The sequence below is a fragment of the Balaenoptera physalus genome (assembly GCF_965194825.1).
Source record: "Balaenoptera physalus genome assembly, chromosome: 7".
Lineage (NCBI taxonomy): Eukaryota > Metazoa > Chordata > Mammalia > Artiodactyla > Balaenopteridae > Balaenoptera > Balaenoptera physalus.
This window is the reverse complement of record NC_138886.1, coordinates 92,113,706-92,123,667: the sequence shown is the minus strand read 5'-3', so window position 1 is coordinate 92,123,667 and position 9,962 is coordinate 92,113,706. Positions and strand designations below refer to the sequence as shown.

The 9,962-nt window shown below is 44.2% G+C and overlaps 1 pseudogene across 1 annotated transcript; it reads left to right on the top strand.

The window, feature by feature from the left end:
• The first annotated feature begins 252 nt into the window (after nucleotides 1–252).
• On the top strand, nucleotides 253–3,415 carry LOC309664403 (WW domain-containing adapter protein with coiled-coil pseudogene; annotated as a pseudogene). Its single transcript has one exon. The product of its transcript is annotated as a WW domain-containing adapter protein with coiled-coil pseudogene (transcript).
• The last annotated feature ends 6,547 nt before the right edge of the window (nucleotides 3,416–9,962 follow it).

Genomic DNA, 9,962 nt, shown 5'->3' with positions numbered 1-9,962 from the left:
GCCCCACTCACAATTCACATGGGTGTCCCATACGTACCCACCGATGCCCAAATATTCTTGCTTCATACATACATACATCCAAACACGCACATCAGTGGTGTGCTGGTAAGTGCTAAAAAACTCTCCGAGAAAGGTGGGAAAGACTTCACCTGTGCTATCTACGTGGTATAAATATTCCCAGCATGGGAGGAGGACGAGGCGGCGGAGGAGGAGGAGGACCCGGCGGCGGCGGCGGGGGGAGGAGGCGAGGCGGCGGCGGAGCGGGAGGAGGCGAAGGTGGAGGAGGCAGTCGCTGCGCGCGGGGCCGAGCCGGACGCGTCTTGGTGCCCCCTCCCCCGGTTCGCCGCTGCCCGGCCTGAGCCGAGCCGAGCCGAGCCGAGCGTGAGCGTGGTGCGGAAGGAGGGGATGGCCCGGGAGCGCCGGCACCAGTGACGGGGAGGTGCTGAGCGTCGCCGAGGGCGCGCCGGGCCCTGCGCCGCCCGCCGCCTGCGCGCCCGCCCGCCGCCCGGCTCCGCGGCCGCTCCCCGTCCCCGACACACGCTCACAGGCCGGGCATTGATGGTAATGTATGCGAGGAAACAGCAGAGACTCAGTGATGGCTGTCACGACCGGCGGGGGGACGCGCAGCCTACCAGGCACTTAAGTATTCATCGAAGAGTCACCCCAGTAGCGGTGATCACAGACATGAAAAAATGCGAGACGCCGCAGATCCTTCACCACCAAATAAAATGTTGCGGAGATCTGATAGTCCTGAAAACAAATACAGTGACAGCACAGGTCACAGTAAGGCCAAAAATGTGCATATGCACAGAGTTAGAGAGAGGGATGGTGGGACCAGTTACTCTCCCCAAGAAAATTCACACAACCACAGTGCTCTTCATAGTTCAAATTCACATTCTTCTAATCCAAGCAATAATCCAAGCAAAACTTCAGATGCACCTTATGATTCTGCCGATGACTGGTCTGAGCATATTAGCTCCTCTGGGAAGAAATACTACTACAATTGTCGAACAGAAGTTTCACAGTGGGAAAAACCAAAAGAGTGGCTTGAAAGAGAACAGAGACAAAAAGAAGCAAACAAGATGGCAGTTAATAGCTTCCCAAAAGATAGGGATTACAGAAGAGAGGTGATGCAAGCAACAGCCACTAGTGGGTTTGCCAGTGGAATGGAAGACAAGCATTCCAGTGATGCCAGTAGTTTGCTCCCACAGAATATTTTGTCTCAGACAAGCAGACACAATGACAGAGACTACAGACTGCCAAGAGCAGAGACTCAGAGTAGCTCTGCGCCAGCCCAGTACCCCATCAAACCAGTGGTCCCTCCAGCTGCTGCCCCAGGCTCTGTGCCTTGTAGTCCATTCACGCCGCAGTCTGATCACCAGCCAAAGAGATCATTCGATGCTAACGGAGCATCTGCTCTCTCAAAACTGCCTACACCCACATCTTCTGTCCCTGCACAGAAGACAGAAAGAAAAGAATCTACATCAGGCGACAAATCGGTGTCACACTCTTGCACAACTCCTTTCACGTCTTCTGCCTCTGGACTGAACCCCACGCCTGCCCCTCCAGCCTCTGCTTCAGCAATGCCTGTCTCTCCTGTCCCACAGTCACCAATACCTCCATTACTGCAGGACCCAAATCTGCTCAGACAGTTGCTTCCTGCTTTGCAAGCCACGCTGCAACTCAATAATTCTAATGTGGACATATCCAAGATAAATGAAGTTCTTACAGCAGCTGTGACCCAAGCCTCATTGCAGTCTACAATTCATAAGTTTCTTACTGCTGGACCATCTGCTTTCAACATAACTTCTCTGATTTCTCAAGCTGCTCAGCTCTCTACACAAGCCCAGCCGTCTAATCAGTCTCCGATGTCTTTGACGTCTGACGCATCATCCCCGAGATCGTACGTGTCTCCGAGAATAAGCACACCTCAGACGAACGCAGTCCCTGTCAAGCCTTTGGCTAGTACTCCTCCTGTTGCATCACAGCCAAAGGTTAGTACTCCGGTAGTTAAGCAAGGACCAGTTTCACAATCAGCCACACAGCAGCCTGTAACTGCTGACAAGCAGCAAGGTCATGAACCTGTCTCTCCTCAAAGTCTTCAGCGCTCAAATAGCCAGAGAAGTCCGTCACCTGGTCCAAATCATACTTCTAGTAGTAACGCATCAAATGCAACAGTTGTACCACAGAATTCATCTGCCCGTCCTACGTGTTCATTAACACCTACGCTAGCAGCACACTTCAATGAAAATCTCATCAAACATGTTCAAGGATGGCCTGCAGATCATGCAGAGAAGCAGGCATCGAGATTGCCAGAGGAAGCCCATAACATGGGAAGCGTTCATATGTCAGAAATTTGTACTGAATGAAAAAATTTAAGATCTTTAGTCCGAGTATGTGAAATTTAAGCAACTTTGCGAGAGCAAAGGATACTATTTTTGAGACAACAAATTAAGGAACTCGAAAAGCTAAAAAACCAGAATTCCTTCATGCTGTGAAGATGTGAATAATTGCACATGGTGTTGAGAACAGAACTGTAAATCTGTTGCCCAGTCTTAACATTTTTGAGCTGCATTTAAGTAGACTTTGGACCCTTAAGCTGGGCAAAGGAAATGACAAGGGGTGGGGGTCTGTGAGATTCAATTCAGGGGAAAGATACAAGATTGATTTGTAAAACCCTTGAAATGTAGATTTCTTGTAGATGTACTCTTCACGTTGTAAATATGTTTTGTAGAGTGAAGCCATGGGAAGCCATGTGTAACAGAGCTTAGACATCCAAAACTAATCAATGCTGAGGTGGCTAAATACCTAGCCTTTTACATGTAAACCTGTCTGCAAAATTAGCTTTTTTAAAGAAAAATTTGGGGGGTTAATTTATCATTCAGAAATCTTGCATTTTCAAAAAATTCAGTGCAAATGCCAGGCGATCTGTGTCTAAGGATACAATTTTGAACCATATGGGCAGTGTACAAAATACCATGAAACAACCGTTTCCACACTTGCACCTGATCAAGAGCAGTGCTTCTCCATTTCTTTTGCAGAGAAATGTTTTTCATTTCCCGTGTGTTCCATTTCCCTCTGAAATCCTTGATCTGATTTTATCCATTTTTTAAGGCTCCTCTTTTCCTCCTTTCTTAAGGCACTGTTGCTATGGCACTTTTCTATAACCTTTTCATTCCTGTGTACAGTAGCTTAAAACTGCAGTGATTGAGCATAACCCACTTGTTTGTGTAAATTATTGAAATCCATTTGCACCCTGTAAGAATGGACTTAAAAGTACTGCTGGGCATGTGTGCTGAAAGTACATTGATGGCTCAAATATAAGGAAATGGCCCAATGAACATGGTTGGGAGGGAAGAGGAAACAGCTAGTCAGATGTGAATTGTATCTGTTATAATAAACATGTTAAAAAAAATATTCCCAGCATGACCAATTTCAAGCTACCCACCTGACATCACTGAACACAGAGCTGGGAAGAGATATGCACCATTGACTATCCCAGGATAGTATGAACCAGTTCCAGCACATCCCATACCTTTTCCTATGAATTTGTGCACACAATCCACTTACACCCCAAGTAGAACCCTCAACTCCCATCACAGATATATAACCAAAAGGATACCACATACACATATGTTTGTACATATACATATATATATATATATATCCTAAACACGCACGTACATTTCTACCCTCACCCTGAATAAATACACAAACAGACTACCTCTTACTACCTAAATTTTTACAGACAAAACCTTACTCACCCTGAATATTCACATTCCACTCTCACAACTATATATACACACACAACATGGGCCTGAAAACAAACATGTGCAACCAATATGCCATCCAGATGTACACACTGAGTACCTAAACACACAGGCTCACCAAGTACACAACTGTCTCATGGGCAACCCAAAAAAGACCCATATGCAATCCCACAGCCCTAAAATACATATACTCCAGGATTCCTGCACACACACATAACCTACACCGTCTACTGGTTTCCAAACACACAAACTAAACTCTCACATCCCCCAGAGTACATACCCCAGAAGCCCCAGGAACTCAAAAACACACACAGCCACAAATAACCTATTCTTATCAAATACAGCTGACCCTTGAACAACTTGGGGGTTAGGGCGCCAACCCTCCATGCAGTGGTTCTGCATCCATGGATCATGTAGTAGTCCTGTAGTATTTACTGGAAAAAAAATCCACTAGAAGTGGACCCGTGTGGTTCAAACGTGTGTTGTTCAAGGGTCAACTGTACATATAAGTCCACCTCACTAATACTGAGAACACACAAACAGGCAACACCACTAAATTCTTCAGGCATTACATTTTGAAATAGACACATAGAGGACTCTAAGCCTCCTGATATACTCACAAATCACAAATACACACACCCACAAACTCCTCATGAGTATACCCCCCAAATGCTCAGACACACTCAAAACAGAAAAACACCGACAACCTCTGCAGTCTTACTAATATACATACACAATTCTCACACACCTATGGACACACACATGCAAATATTCCCAAGCCCTGAACATACAGATCCCCTCCCAAACACTATACATTATGCTACCTCTCCAGAATACAAGCTCCCCACCACTACCCCAACATATAAACTGTATATGTGTGTGGGGGTGTTTATATATATATATATTTCTACCCTCACCCCGAATATATAGACAGACCACCTCTTACTCCTACCAAACACATGTATAAACACCCTAGCATTCTCCAAAGAAATACACTTTGAATACTCCTAACAACTCCATACCTTATGAACAATCTTTGATAATGCATGAACCTGATGATGGACACACACACAGATTAGAATACACAAGTAAGATACATGGAAGTGTCTCCAGCAAACCATTTATGAAACAACTTCCATATATCAAATTATCCCTAGCTATTAGGAGCCAGCTCACACATATGCAAGTACTAACAAATACCCATATCACATATTTCTAATACATAGAAATGCAATTGTCCAACTTCCCTGTAGAGACATAGAACCCCACCTCTTTATCAGATACACATATACTCACTTCCCAAAATACATAAGCTTCAGAGGCTCCTACTGAAAATTACAAATGCACAGCCTCAGCAAACATTCCTCCAAGTGGCCATGCCCCTTGAATACACACACAAACTCATTTAACACATAACTCTCCACAAGTCCCAAATGCAACCACAATTACCCAGAACACTGCAAATATGCAATAATATCATCCTATATGCCCTTTGTTCCAAATACACATACAGTACCACACTACTGGCATATACATAACCCCACATTCCCAACCTCTCACACAGAATTAACTCTGCCATCTTGCAGAATACAGAATCATACAAACACAACATACCTACATATACAACATCCACCAGTCCCAGAAAATAGTCACTGACTTGCCCTCTACACATCCAAATATAGTAGACGGCTCCTGAAAATGCACACACACAAACACCCCATAACCATACAACATGCCCTGAATACACAAATGATCATCCTACATTCCCCAAATATACAAAATAAACAGACTGGACACCCAAAGTAATATACACCACTACTTTTCCTGACATTGCCCTTATGCATATGCAGATAATCCTTCCAAATCCACCATTAGAAACACATAAATCCCCAAATTCATGGGTGATAAAAACACATGTAAACATATTCCCCAAACACCTAATTACAAACACCTAACCACCAACTCCTTGAGTATGCCTGCGTCACATCTCAACACCCTCCAAGTACAACACTCACTCTTACACACTCTCACAAAAACACAGGCATGACCTCCCTTCAGACACAAACATCCACAGACAAAACCAACCCACACATTTGACTACATATCAGATTCCCACCAACCAATTAAATATGTACAGACCCCATCTATGCTTGCAAATCAATCATGATTTGACATCAGACTACAAATACATGTTTATTACCACATTCAGCAAAGTTGCTCCCATCACTGACAAAAGAATGCAGTTTGAACATAAGTGGTGATTGATGTTTTTATGATAAGAAGGAAGACACTAGCGAAACCATGAGTGTGTTCCTTCGATCTTCACTCATTTTCCAATCACCTGAGCTACACCTTTGGAACCAGATGACGGTTTTCAACTCGCAAGAACGTCCCTCTAGCTTTTGTACTCTTCAGGACGCGCAGCCTAGAACGGCACCTGGGCACCTGTTTAATAGCTCACACACACTATTTACCCCCCATTGTAGGCCCCGCAATCACTGAACCCTTCATGCAGCCGGCTCCCCAGCGGTGCCAATAACCCTGGGGTAAACCCCTCAAGGGAATCGAGCTCTATGGGGGCGTGAATCCACATTGTGGGGAGTCTCCTTACACGGACAAGGGCACAAATAACCCACAGGGTGAACACCAGCGCAGAGCAGTGACACCTGAGGGGTGAAAAGTCCCCGTACCCCTTACCTCAGGGTTCCTGGAATTGACTCTCGAGGCCGCCATGACAGGCCCCACCCCCGCCAGACGGCCGTTGGGGCCCCACCCTCCGCGCTCGCGCATGCGCTCCTGTCTTCCGGAGCCGAGCCAACTGCCCCAACAGACGCCAGGAGCTGTTGGAGGACGGCGGTCCGCGTGCCCGAGAGCCCCGCCCCAGTGGGCGTGCGCAGGCGTGCAGGCGCGGGGCACGCGGGCATCTGGTCCTGCAGCTCTCTGCCAGAGAGGAGAGCGGTGGAGTGTCAGGCACGCTGCGGAGCGTCTCTGGCGACGCTCCTCGCTGGGAACTTTTGTGCTGGTCTCTTCTTAAAACCAGCTCTTGTGAGATGTGCACTTGTGATTTTTCTATTGCACACGTGAAACCCATGCACTTAGCTACAAAGAGTTCTGGAGAGCTCCGCTCTAAGCACAGTAGCCTCAAATTGGGGCAAGTGCTTTCATGCCCTTTGGACTGCAGTTCCTTGGTTCTTGTTTATGCCTTTCAAAAAACAGTAGGTCCTTTCTCCTGGCAAGCCTGAAGTTTCCGTTAAAGAACAATTCTAGCAAAGAATTCAGACCTGGGAAACACTCTTAAGATACTGTCTCCTGACTCCGTTCCTAGAGTTTTTCCAAACGCATTTACTCTACTAGAATATTTTTTCTCAGTGTATTTAATACATGGAGGTTTTTCAATAAATGTTGATTCACAGGTGTTTCCTTTGTACGTTTTTTTTTTTTTTTAAATAACTTTGAGAGAGAGTGGACAATCTGGGCCAATTTCAACACAGCAGGTAGTATGGGAACAAATTTACTTTCCCTCCCTCCTTTTTTGTAATATCTTGCAGACTTTCAGTTGGCATTAAAAACAACAACAACAACAAAAATAGTAGCGGGATCAACTTACTGACCTGACTTTGTAATACTTCCCAAAGAAACTTCAATCATCAGATGCTCTTTCTGGTCAATTGCAAGATTAGAGCATTTCTCACTCAACAGGATGCCTCTGAAGACCCCTCACATCTAACAGCACTAAGCGCCTCCCAAGTGCCCAGACTTGAAAACTCCACAAGACACAAACATGGTATCTCTTCGTTTCTTTAATGTTTCGTGATTGAGTGGAAGATGAACTGTCTTCTGAGGCTTGTGATGCATGTCCAGAGTTGTTTTTTCTCAGTAGTCAATGCCTGCCCGCAGCCTCTGTGCAGGAATAGTCAGAGATCATGATCCAAAGGACTTTTAGATACTCCCTTCAATGACTGCTCTACCCAAATTGCATTTGGGCTAATTTGATTATCTCTGTCCCTGGGGTGTAGGATTTTGAAGTATTACAAAAGTGATTGCAGAATTGGGACTGGCTAATTTTTGCACAGTGCAATTTTTGTATCAGTGGCCTTGAGAAGAGTCCTTCAAATACTGTATCAGAATTATGAGTGAGAATCTTGTAAATAATTGGTTGAATGACTGAACAAAGGGAGGAAGCAACAAGGAAGCCTGCCTTTCTCGAGTGCCTGGGTACAATATTTTGCCTCACCATCCCTCTAGTATGAAGTTATTGGTTGAAAATCATATGAGTTCTCCTTCATTGTAAAAGCTCCAGTACTGAGCGATATTCCCAAACTGTTTATTTTTTTCAGTCCCCGACAGGAGTTTCTTTAGATATAAAGTTCATTTAGAAACTTTATGTCTAAAGTTTCTTTAGATATAAAGTTTCACCATGATGTTGCTTGAAATATTCTCACCTTATCTTCTCATCTTCTTCTGAGTCAGTTTTTCCTGACAAGGGGCAAGGAACTTCTTAAACACCAACAGGAGTCTTTTTCACACTGTGGAACAGTCCTTCGAAACCTCTGTTTCCTTCCCCAACACCCCACAATCAGTTGGAGTTCTACTGCAGCTACAGCAGTGAGAGAATCTCGTCTCCCAAGAGATTTGGTTGCCATCCTCTGAGGTTTTCAGCCTTCATCTCCCTTGACAAGTTTCCTAACAGTCCTCTCTTCTCACAACACAAAACACGAATACTCTTTCATATCATTTTGATAGTGGTAAACTGACTGACATGGATTCTCAATATGAAAATAATAATCAAACAAGTTTTGCAAAAGGAATGCTACCATGATTCCCATGCAGATGGGGCCATACGCAACGATGAGCCTAGATCGTAAAGAACAAGTGTATGTAATGCAGACAGGAAATTAACACACTTGTAAGCAGGGCTTGCAGGCTAGGATTTAGATGGAAGTGGGCTTGTCTGAATGGGGATTGGACACTGGTGGATAAACTCTTGGCATTGTGTCAAGGTGCACATCCATCTCATGGGTAGTGGACTTTTAACACCTAGAAAAACCAGGGCTCTAGGATGTTTAGTCCCTTTAACATAAGGAAAGAGAAGAAGATTTTCTGCCTTCTTGTTCCTTACTTCTGTCCTTACCCCTACTAAGCCAAGATGTCCAGTGCTATATGATGGCTCTTCCAAATCCATTTCATCCAAAGAGCCTGCAGATTTTGTGTATGTTTACGGTTGGGTTTTCTGTTGGAGCCAAGGTGCACACTTGAGTCTCATCCCTCCAAGTTCTCTTTCTCATAAGGATGAGTAACTGATAATAGCTTAGTATGTTCTGATTTTTTGGTAGTGTTGCCAGATAAAATACAGATTTCGAGTTAAATGTAAATTTCAGATAAACAGGGAAAGACTTTGCAGTAAAACTATGTCCAAAATGTTGCATGGGACAAAGTTGTACTAAAAATGAATTCATTGTTTATGTGAAATTCAAAAGTCAAATTCAGTTAGGCATTTGTTACTTTTCTTTACTAGATCGAGCCACCCTATTCTTTCAGGTGCTTTGAAATTTAAGAGACTAGAAAGTCTTGTTCTAGGAATCTAGTGCAGAAACAGAGGAGCCACGATACCCGTACAAAGACAATCATTGGAAATATCCTCAGATATATTGGAACATATATGAATTTTCATCTAGAAAAAAAATGAAGGAATTTTAAAAAATGAAAACAGATTGCCTTCGTTTTTAGTTGCATGACGTATCTCTGGGAAGATTTTAGTGAAAGAGATAACACTGGTTTCCTCCGGGAAAGAGGATTGGGTTGACAGGGGAAAGAGGTGGGAGGAGGACTCGCCACTGCATATTCCATTTTGCACAATTTAATTTTGAACCATGAGAAGGTGTTGCTCGCTTAAAATATTATACTAAAATCATTTAAAAGGTAAAAAACTCAATCTTTTACAACCATGGAATACTATGAGAAAGACATTTAGTGAATTCTGGTCTTGGACATGGGGGCTGCATGACGGTTTTTTGATGGACGGGGGCTTTCCAGCACAAAGGATCATTAGTAAGGCTGGTCCTGCTGGATGTTGGTTGGAGCACAAGGACCACTCCCTTAGGAGTGATGTACATACAGCAGTCAAAGACACTGGATCTGCTGAGACAATCCTAATTTCAAATACTCAGTTCCATGTGGCCATAAATACCCAAG